Raw genomic sequence first — 11,905 nt, forward strand, 5'->3', positions numbered from 1 at the left:
AGGAGAATAGAGAGCAAGTAACAACTTGCCTAAGGACAGTCAGAGATTCAGTGGCTGCAGATGAACAGCATAATTGTAGCTAAAGAAATAAATCTGGGTCCAATACTGTGGTTCCAAGCACACTTACTTCCCCAAATCCTGGAGATAATTCCAGTGTTGAAAGGAAGTAGACCAGGGCATCAGTTCATAGAACTGCTGAGAGTAACATGATGCCATCTGAGAAGGAAAGGCTTTATCTTGTTTTTGTTTTTTGTTTCACTTTTGCAGGACTGGGAACTGAACCCAGTACCTCACACAGGCTAAGCAAGCATTCTACCACTGAGCTACATCTCCAGTCCTTTTTATTATTTTATTTATTTTGAGACAGGGTCTGGCTAAATTTCCCAGGCCGGCCTTGAACTTGCAATCCTCCTGCCTCAGCCTCCTGTGTGCCTGTTAGCCTGTCAGGCCTTGGTTCTTCACCCACAGGCCTTACCTTCTTTGTCCAACTCCAGCTTTGTTTCCCTATGCTTTTTAACCAACCAGACCACAGCATCAAAATGGGATATACGTGTTTTCTTCATCATTTCTCTGACATGTTTTTGTTTTCCACCCAGTTACTCTCTCTCTCATCCACTGTGACTACCAAACCACAAAGCTGAGTCTTACCATTTCTTGCAACCCAGCTCTCCAGTTTCACCCATTGAATTATTAAATCCTAGCCCCATGTATGCCTATACTCAAGCAGCTTGAGAGACTGAGGCAGAAGGATCAGGAGTTCAAAGCCAGCCTCTGCAACTTAGCGAAATCCTAAAGCAACTCAGTGAGACCCTGTCTCTAAATAAAATATTAAAAGGGCTGGGGAGGTGGCTCACGGGTTAAGCACCACTGTTACAAAAAAAAAAAAAAATCCTTCCTAGTTTTCCTCAGAAATGGCTCTTCATTCTTCTTCCAACTGCCTATTCCTACTACTTTAGTTCTTGTCTTTCTCATTTCTTATGTAGACTCTTACAAAATCTTTATAGTTGATTTCCAGTGTGTGTCTTAAAAATTTCAGTGAGCTCTTTCAAAATCAAGATGACAAATAACAGGATCTTAAAAATTAGAATCAGGCCAGCAAGAGGGAGGTCTTGGTTTGCGACATCTTTTATTTAGTTGAAACAATGCATGGAAATTGAATATTGATGGCAGGATTCTAGCTATGGTAGAAGAAAAACAATATGAGAGACACTATGGGAACATGTGGAAGAAGGAATTAACTCCACTTGAGAGGGCTGTACAATGTTTCACAGAGAGGGTGACATTTCATCTGGGTTTTTGAAGGGTAAGTGGAATTTGCCACAGGAAAAGGGAGGTTTTGAGTAAAGAGCAACCGTAAGTGCAAAATGCCAGAGAAATCCTAGGGCAGGGAGTGTTTATAAGGCAGGTTCTGCTAAATGCTGGAGAAACACATCCACAAAAGAGACACAGTTCCTACCTTTGCAGAATTCGTAGAGTATTAGAGGAGACTAGTACTAAACCATTATAGAAAAGTTATATGGTTTAATAACCTATTTTACTCTTGGGCATTTGGGAGGATGTCTTTGAGAGAAGTTTGTTGTGGTTGACATAAAAAGTAGAGAAAGAGAACAGAGGATGATGTGGGAGATGTAGGTTAGGTTCATATTGCAAAGAGCTTTGAATGCCATAGGAAAGACTTTGAACTTGAGCAATTCATTTATTTGGGTATAATAAGATTTAATACAACCAAATAAATATCAAGCTTCACAATCATTCATCCTTATCACCCAAAACTGAACCCATGCCACCATCGCATTCCATGCAGCCACCACGATGCACCTGGTCATCTCAGTGAGGAATCTGAGATCCTGCCTGCATGCTCCTTCTTTCTGTCTCCTCCGTTTATCACGAAGTCTTACCAATTTCACTTAAACATTCTAATTTTACTTAGATATTAGATATTTTACTTAGATTAGTAAACTACCACTGGGTTCACCACTTCTTAGATATTCTTAAAATTAGGCCTTATCTCTGTCAGAAAGCTAAATTACAAGAAATTTAGTTTAAATATCTCACAAGGTTTTATTAAATGTAGGATTGGGCCAGATGCAAAGGTGTATGCTTGTCATCCCAGCAATTCAGAGGGCCGAGGCAGGAGAATCGAAAGCTTGAGGACAACCTCAGCAACTTAGTGAAACACTGTCTCCATAAACAAATAAAATACAAAATTTTAAAAAGGGCTAAAGATGGGGCTGGGGTTGTGGCTCAGTGGCAAAGTGCTTGCCTAGCACGTGTGAGGCCCTGGATTCGATCCTCAGCACCACATAAAAATAAAATAAAGATATTGTGTCCAACTACAACTAATAAATAAATAAATTTTTTAAAAAAGGGCTAAAGATGTAGTTTAGTGGTTAAGCTCTCCTGTGTTCAATCCCCAGTACCAAAAGGGAGGGGGAGGAGAGAGAAGAAAGAGAAAGAGAGGAAGGAAGGAAAGAAGGAAGGAAGGAAGGAAGGAAGGAAGAAAGAAAGTAAAGGAAAAGGAAGAGGAAAATGTATTTTCAGATTAAGCAACATTTCATTATGTAAGACAGAATGGGTGTTAAGATGAGCTAAGCACAAAATATTTAAGCTATGGAACTAACCTAGGTGCCCTTCAACAGATGAATGGATTTTTTAGAATGTGATATATACATACAATGGAATATTACTCAACCATAAAGAAGAATGACTATGACATTTGTCAGTAAATGGATGGATCTGGAGACTATCATGCTAAGTGAAATAAGCCAATCCCCAAACACCAAAGGTCGAATGTTCTCTCTGATATGTGGATACTGACATACAACAAGGGGGTGGGGAAGAATAGAAGTTCAGTAGAATGGACAAAGGGGAATGAAAGGAAGGGAGAGGGGATAGGAATAGGAGACAGTAGAATGACTCTAACATGACTCTCCTATGTACACATATGAATACACCACAGTGAATCTCCACATCAGGTATACCCAAAAGAATGGGATCCTAATTAGAATAAGGCACACTCCGTGTTTATATAAATATGTCAAAATAAACTCTACTGTCATGTATAATTAAAAAGAACAAAATAACTTTTAAAAAAGATGAGCTGAACATAAGCAGATGTAAATCTATATTTAAATAAAGTCAAGTTAATGTGTATATCAATTCTTTCAACTTAGCCATTCCACAAGGTAGACATGTTTCAAAATATCCTCTTGTGTGTGATAAATATATATAATTTTTATTTGCCAATTAAAATAGATAAATTAACTTAAAACCAGTGATATATGTGTATTAATACAAATAAATTTTATATATGCAAGATACCTGGAAGATGCATAAAAATAACACTGAGTGCTTGCCTTACTTAATTCAGTTTGTGGTTATGAGTCTGGGATGTATAAGATTCATTCTTTCCTTCTTTCCATTTTTTCTTTTCTTTTTTTTTTTTTTTTGGTGGTTGTTGTTTGTTTTTACAATGTTGGGATCAAATCCAGTGTCTTAGGCATATTAGGTAAGTACTCTCTCACTGATCTACAGCCCACACACTATATATATGCCCCAGACTTAAAATTACTTTTTAAACTCACCTTTGTATTGTTTGATTTTATTATTAATTCATGCACATACTACCCATTTAAAACCAACAATTAAAAAGTGTGTTGTTTCTATTTCACGTTCCCATTGCTGATGGGCTCCAGTTATCATGACTAGTTGATTGAATCTGAAGGAATCCCTCTTTGCATAGTACCTGAGCAAAGAGCAACCCTGGGCAGAGTTTGTGAGCTACCAGCCACATGTCTTCTTACTGATTTGTGAGAGCAACCTGGTAACTTATGGTCCATAATCTAATTTAGCTTATTTAGAGTTTATCATCTGGCCTTCTTGGTCATAATAATTATTTTTAAAACTTCTAGTTTTCACATTGTTTAGATGGTCTCATTTCCTGGAAAAGTGAGATTATTTTCTAGTTAAATTCCCATTTTGTGGCTGTTTTACTTTTTCTGTGATTAAGTACCTACAGAATAGGAAGGATAATAATAAATAGTACAACATCTATACTTATATGTTTTGTATGGATACGGATTTGGTGGGACTGCTATGACACCTTGTCCTTGAAAGGTACCTTGTTCCATTGTTGGGGTATAGTGAAAATCTATCTTCTCACACTGCTGGGGGCTAGAAGTCTGAGATCAACATGCTTGCGACACTGGTTTCTCCTGAGGCCTCTCTCCTGTGTTCTTTCTGTACCTTTGTCCAAATTTCCTCCTCTTATAAAATATCAGTCCTATTATATTAGAGGGCCCACCAAACGTCTCATTTTAACTTCAGTGCTTACTTCAAAGGCACTGTATCCAAGTACAGTCATGTCCTGAAATATTACGGGCTCTGGTTTCAGCAAATGGAAAGAGGAGATGGGGCCAAAGTTGAGCCCATAACAATATATATGAAGCAGAATGGTAAGTGCTTTACAAAGACATCATTAAATCTCATAGTCAAGTCCATGAAAGACAACTGAGGAACAGAGACACTAAATAATGAGATCCAAGAAAAACAAGGGGTTAGAGTGAGAATGTGAACAGACAGACTCTAGATGTCAACCTCTTGACAACCACAACACACATGAGCTCTTCTCATTACACTGAATCCGCTAGTTTCCAAAAGTTGAGAGGTTGAAATGGCTGTTATGGTGAGCAACAGAAAAATACCATCCCCAAACCATTATCCTTTCTCTAGGGTGGTAGTGGAGAGGCCCCAACGAGTACTCAAGTCTGCCCTTGAGAACCACAGTTTGTCTATTTCCCCATTTAACCCTATGGAGCCTCTAGCAGTGAATAATAGTGTGATCAGAATGTGGCCACTAGGTCCACCCTCATGTCCAACCACATCCATGAAGATGAAGAAGGAGTGCAATGAAAAACGGAGCCTGCTTCCTCATGGAAAACCCTGGAGACCCTTGGGTATCACACACTCCATTATACTTACGAGCTTGAAACCCTCTCCTTTCCTGCCCAGTGCCAAGGTTTTCTAGGAGGAACCAGAAAGGCTACTCTTTGCCCTGAAGGAAGGTCCCTGTCCCAAACAGAGTTCAAGGCTATAAATTTAGGTCTCTCAAAGCAGAGATGATGGCAACTGGAATTATCATTTATTGTAACGGTTATGCATTCATTTTTCTCAATTTCAATTTTTCCATTAAAAAGTATTTCCTCCCAAGACTCATAGTGCCAAGAAGGATGGGAAGAGAGTTATACACCTGAATCATGCTCCCCATTAGGAATAGCGAACTACTTCTCACTGTGCTCATTTTAATAAGTGAAAAACAGGGCCAAGGTGACACCAGGCTTTCAGGCACCAGATCCTGTAGAGAAAGGAAACAGGAGAAGGTTCCCAGGTTCTGCCTAATATCTCCATTTAGAAACTTCTGTAATCATCTCTGTTCAGAAATTATTAATCAACAATATACATACTAATTAACAGCTTCTTTGGTGGATCAGCAAATTTAGAATTTTATCATAAACTTCTTAAGGGAAGCTGAAAGGCCAGAGATGTTGCATGTCATTTCTAGAACATCTGTGTAGGGTGAAAATGCTTCTCCCACTCTTAGGAAACCACTACAACCATCACATATATTTTGAGGCATTTCTGAAGGAGTATTGCCAAGATATCTATTTCTCTATCATCTATCAATTTATCTGCCTCTCTCTCTCTCTTTTAGTGGCACTGGGGATTGAACCTAGGGATCCCCTACAATTGAACCACATCCCCAGCCCTTTATTTATTTATTTTATTTTGAGACAGGATCTCACTGAATTGCTGAGGCTGACTTTCAACTTATGATCCTCCTACGTTGGCCTCCCCAGCAGCATTCACCTGTGCACCTGGCCAGATTTTAAAAAAAAAAAAATCAAAGAAACAATTAATGACAATGAATCTTATCTTAATTTTACATTAGTATTTAAATCAGTAATTTGTGGAAACAAGCTATTAAATGGTAAAAAGCCATCATAAACAGTGAATTGACTTAAATTTTGATGTAATAAATCCAAAAGATTACACCTACATTTTTGAGTGCCGAAAATTCAAAATTGCTTAGTGAAAACTACGTAGAAGAGCAACCTGCAGAAAATCTGCAGTTGGTCTTGGTTTTGGCAGAACCTCACGCAACAGTGTTGACTATTTCCGTGACTCGACCATGCAGCGGTGGAGATAATAGAGGACAGGAGACCTCTTCCTCTCCGCTTGTCTTTCAAGAAAGTGCACAGAGTGTTAATCTTCTACACAGCAGCATGGCTTAACCAAGTCATAAATTAGCCTAAAAAATCCCTCTGGCTGGCAGAAGAGGATCCAGTTCCCTGCATTGTCAAAGGCAGTGGTTCTCAGCCTTGCCTGAGCATCACACTTACAAGGGGAACTTTCAAAATATCCACACTCAGACTCCACTGCAGACTAATTAAAATTGTTCTTAGGTAAAAGTGCTGGGCGTTGGTAATTGTGAAATACTGCCCATTGATTATTATCAGCAGCCATAGTTGAAAGCCACTGGCACAAAAGTTTATCACTTGGATAGGGACAAGAATACATTCTGCAGTCATGTTTTTCCAAAACTTGGTTCCTTTTTCTTCCTGAAGCTTATGGGTTCTGGAGGGTGCAGAAGCAAAATATCACTTTGCCTTGCCTTCAATATTACTAAATGCTGCTCCTACCATAGCTCAGAAAGAAGTCTTTGCATCTGAGGTAAAACAAAAATGATAGTGACACCTAACTGGTTCTGATCTAAAAACAATAATGCCTTGAACATGTCCTATAAGCCTGGACTTTGTCCATGGTTTTTACTATTCTGCATCTGAAGACTTGTGATGTCTGTAAAAATGGCAATCACACAAGGCACTTCCCATTTTTCCACCAAGAACATGCTAATGCACATTCAGAAACTTTCACAGTTTTTTCTTTTCTGCAAATACTTGTGTTTTTTACTTGCCAAGCAAGGCCTTCACCTAATCCCTTTGCAAGTAAATGTCTTTTTTCTGAAATGCTTCTGTATCTGGCTCATTCTTTAACAAGGCCAAGGTCCAAAGGGTATTTGGATCAGAACAGGATCTTTCCTCCAAAGGGCAGAGTTTTCTGCAAGGATCAGGGAATGACTAAGGCCTGAAAACCTGCTCAGTTACCCTGGAGTTGGGAGCTGAAACCCAGGATCCAGCTCAATCACAAACATGTCCTCTTGACTCTACTGAGCAAATCTCAGTATTGGTGTCAGACCCCCCTGCTGGAGCCTTCTTAGGCAGTCTTGAGCAGCATTAATCTCTTCTCACTGTGCCAAGTATTCTTACCAAACTGCAAATCAAGCAAAACCCCAAAGACAGAAAAATACTAAAAATGTTCAAACTTGAACACACCAGGAACCAGGAGCTCAGCTAGTTTCCTTTCTTGGAACTGCCTAAGAACAATTTCAGTAATTTTTACTGGATCCTCAATATAGAAAATCTTACTTGAAATAATAAAACATACACTCAGTGAAGACAAGGATCTCTTTTTCTGTTTTTTAAATTTTTTTTTTAAATTTTAATTTGTTATATATGACAGCAGAATGCATTACAATTCATATTACACATTTAGAGCACAATTTTTCATATCTCTGGTTGTACGCAAAGTAGAGTCACACAATTCGTGTCTTCTTACGTGTATTTAAGGTCAGTATGTCCATCTCATTCCACCGTCTTAGATTTTTCCTGTTTTATTCTGAGGGTCCTGATTACTGAATTTGGTAAATACTCAGTCTATATCTGTTAAATGACTTGGAAACTTCTGTTCCAAAGAGATTAGGTTGTATTAATATTTCCTGCAAACTGAGAATTTGTTTATAGCTCACTCAAGTATAAATTTTCCCTACTAGGACTATGCCTTTCTCCCCACCTTGAAAAAAATCAAGCAGTCTGCTAACCTTATCTAATGGACTTTTCCAATCATCTTCAGTTTTTTTGGTGGGGAATAGAGCGTAGGTAGGTCCTGGCACATGCAAGGCAAACATTCTACTACTGAGCTACATCCCCAGTCTTTTTTATTTTATTTTGAGACAGGATCTCACTAGGTTGTCTAAGCTGGCCTCAAACATGTGATTCTCTAACATCAGCCTCCCAAGTAGCTGGGATTACAAGACATGCACCACTGAGCCTCACAAAAATGTTTGCAATTTGCTGGCATTTTGTTTTTTTCATTCTGATTAAAAGGATAAACCAGGTCATCAGTCCAGGGCCTGCCAATCTCATTCAACACTCCCAAGGCTTAGTTCAGCCCCTGGTATGGAGCAGAAAGGGGAATTTACATTTAAGCTATAAAGGGGCCCTGGACTTGGACAAGTGAAGATAGAAATGGGGAGGAGGCCACTCTCTAGAAGGAAGTGGCAGCATCAAACCAAGGGAAACTCATGAAGGGCTGATCAGCAACTGCTGAGGTTAGGCCCAATAAGAACAATAATGACTACTCAGGGCAAAATTTTCCTTCTGCATTCTGGACCAGAAATATTCCAATTATGTGTCATAAAAAGGGAAGGACCGGAAGAAATCCCACAGAGGGGCAGACATGAGGTCAGAGAGGCAAAGAGCAGCCAGACCATGGTTCCCTGAACCCACACCCACTCCTTCCAGGCTGTCAGAAGGATCTTCATGTTTGTAAGCTAAGAAACACAAGACACAGGACCATTCAGTTATCAGAAAATTAGATACAATCCCAAAACACATGATAATGATACTTGGTACTCCCAGGACAGGAGAAGAGGTTCATTAATAGTCTATGGTGCATAACACTTGCTAAAATCTCAAACCCTTGCAAAAACACAGAACAAAAATTGGAAGGAGAGATGATAAAAGATTGAGGGAGATGCTTAACAAAATCCCTTTTTAAATTCATTTCTTCCCTACCTAGATGATGTTGAGCTGATATTAATGGGTAATACTTACTTAAAAGTATATATTCCCTATCTTCTTCCTATAACCTGTCTCTTCAGCATATATTGGATTAGGACAAAATCTCCACCAAATTAGAGTATATATTCTCTATCTTTTTCCATAGCTGGTCTTTTTTGAATAAACTAAATAAGACAAAATCTCCACCAAATAATAAAAATACACAGTAATATTTGCCATACTCCACTTTTTCACTGCTGTAACCAAAAGACCTATAAGAACAATTTTAGAGAGGGAAAATTTTATTTTGGGGCTCACAATTTCAGAGATCTCAGTCCATAGACAGCCAGCTCCATTCCTATGGGTACTGAGGTGAAAGAACAATATGGCAGAAGCATGTGGTGGAGGCAAGCAACTCAGGATATCGCACCAAGAATTAGAGAAAGAATTCACTCTCCAGGGAACAAAATTTATACTCCAAAGGCACACCCACAATGATCTACCTCCTCCAGTCATACCCTACCTGCCTACAGTTACCACCCAGCTAAGCCCTATCAGTAGATTAATGCACTGATTAGGTTCAGGCTCTCATAACCCAATCTGAACTTCCTTGCACTGTCTCACACAGGGGCTTCTGGGGGACATCTCTTATCTAAACCATAATAATATTAAAAATAAGATTACCATATGATCCACTTACAGCTATATACTCCAAAAGAATTAGAAACAGTTCTCGGAGGCTATTTGTGTACCCACATTAATTCACAACAGCCAAACAGTTGAAACACCCAAGTATCCTTACACAGATTAATGGATAAATACAATGTGGAATACACAAAGATTGGAATATTATTCAGGCTGAACAAGAAATGTGACACATGCTACAACATTGATGAACCTTGAAGACATTATACTAAGTGAAAGGAACTAGTAATGAGAGAACAAATCTTGTATGATTCCACTTTTATGAGGCACGCAGAGTAGGCAAGTCATAGACAGTGAAAGGAGGAGGGTAGTTGCCAAAGGCAGGTGAGTGGGTAAAATGGGGAGTACTTGTTTAATGGGTACAGAGTCCCAGTTATGCCAGTTCATTAGGAGTGTCACATTGAAGAGTGGACTGTGGGACACCAGCCTGCTTCTCACACCCTTTTGTTTCCTGTCTTTGAGGTGAGTAGTTTGAATTTGCCATATGCTCCCACCATGATGTCCTGCTCTGTGACAAGCTCACACAAAATGTGGCCAACTAATCATGGACTGGAATCTTCAAAACAGTGAACCAAAAGAAACCTTTTCTCTTTATAAGTTTCTTATTTCTGGTTACAGTAATAGAAACTGTTTAGCACAGGAAATGTGTGCCAAGAAGTTGGGTCTTTGTCATTACTGTATGCCTGGGGATGTAGAGGAGTCTGAAATTTTTTTATTCAGAAAGCCAGAGTGCTATAAGCAGAGGTTAATGGGTGACTCTGGTGAAGGCTCAGAAAACCAGAAGGCTGAGAAGAATGTGGACAGTAAAGATGAAGCTCTAGAGATATTCAATGGAAATGTGGCCTCTATTAAGAATAGTGCTAGGGGGCTGGGGATGTGGCTCAAGTGATAGCGCGCTCGCCTGGCATGCGTGCAACCCGGTTTCGATCCTCAGCACCACATACCAACAAAGATGTTGTGTCCGCCGAGAACTAAACAATAAATATTGAAAATTCTCTCTCTCTCTCTCTCTCTCTCTCTCTCTCTCTCTCTCTCTCTCTCTCTCTCTCCTCTCTCGCTCTCTCTTTAAAAAAAAAAAAAAAAAAGAATAGTGCTAGGCAGGCTCAGTGGTGCACGCCTGTAATCCTAGTGGCTCAGGAGGCTGAGGCGGGAGGATGAAGAGTTCAAAGCCAGCATCAGTAACAGCAGGCGCTAAGCAATTTAGTGAGACTCTGTCTCTAAATAAAATACAAAATAGGGCTGGGGATGTGGCTCAGTGTTGAGTGCCCCTGAGTTCAATCCCTGATATCAAAAGAAAGAGGAGGAGGAGGAGGAGGAGGAGGAGGAGGAGGAGGAGGAGGAGGAGGGCTAAAGGCCATCCTTGTTACACTGTTGGAAAAAAAATGGGAGCATTTTGCCCGGGCCCCGAAACTATGTGAGAGATTGAGTTTGAAGATGATGGGCTAGTTTCCTTGGTAGAGGATATTGGATAGCAGCAAAGCATTTAAGTAGTGATATAGGCATTACTGACTGCTTATACCTAAATTTACAGTGACAATTTGGCTCAAAAAGGAACAGCAGAATGGTTTCAAAAATTCACAGTTTGAGCCAGGCACAATGGTGCAAACATGTAATCCCAGCAACTGGGGAGCCAAGGCAGGAGGATTGCAAGTTTGAGGTCAGTTCAACAACTTAGCAAGACTCTCAGCAACTTTGCAAGACTTTATCTCAAAAAAATAAAATAAAAAGGGCTGGGGATATAACTCGGTGGTAGACACCACTAGATTTAATTCATAGTACTAAACAAAACTGAAAATAAAACAAAATGATATCTGAAGTGAAGTGAAATTAAGTTAAATTAAATTCACAGTTTTCCCAGATAAGGAACATGCATAAACTTTCAGAAAAGAGAGTGTAATCATTAGCACTGGTAATAAGAAGCCAAGTGCTTTGGACCAGAACTATAAGAAGGAGGACTTGAGAGCATCTCAGAGGTCTGCAAGGCCACCCCAAGTTTCACAGGCTCAAAAGTGCAGAAGTATAAATTTCTTTGAAAAACTTTCCTTTGTGGAAAGAACGCTGGTGCCTAATGCACCTATGGATTGATTTCCCTGTATTCAGCTAGCAGGACACTCAGAGGCCACTGCAGTCGTGGTTCATGTGGGCCCGTCAGGTGGGTCTATGGTGATAGACCTAAGCCTTGTACACATGGTGCTGGTTTTTCAGACAAGCAGAATAAGAGTTATTGGGCAATGGAGCCCTCTATCAATATTTCAAAGGAAACCCTGGGAAGCAGGGTAGTATGTAACAGGTGCCAGTCCCTG

This window comes from Ictidomys tridecemlineatus, chromosome 8, assembly GCF_052094955.1.
Source record: "Ictidomys tridecemlineatus isolate mIctTri1 chromosome 8, mIctTri1.hap1, whole genome shotgun sequence".
Lineage (NCBI taxonomy): Eukaryota > Metazoa > Chordata > Mammalia > Rodentia > Sciuridae > Ictidomys > Ictidomys tridecemlineatus.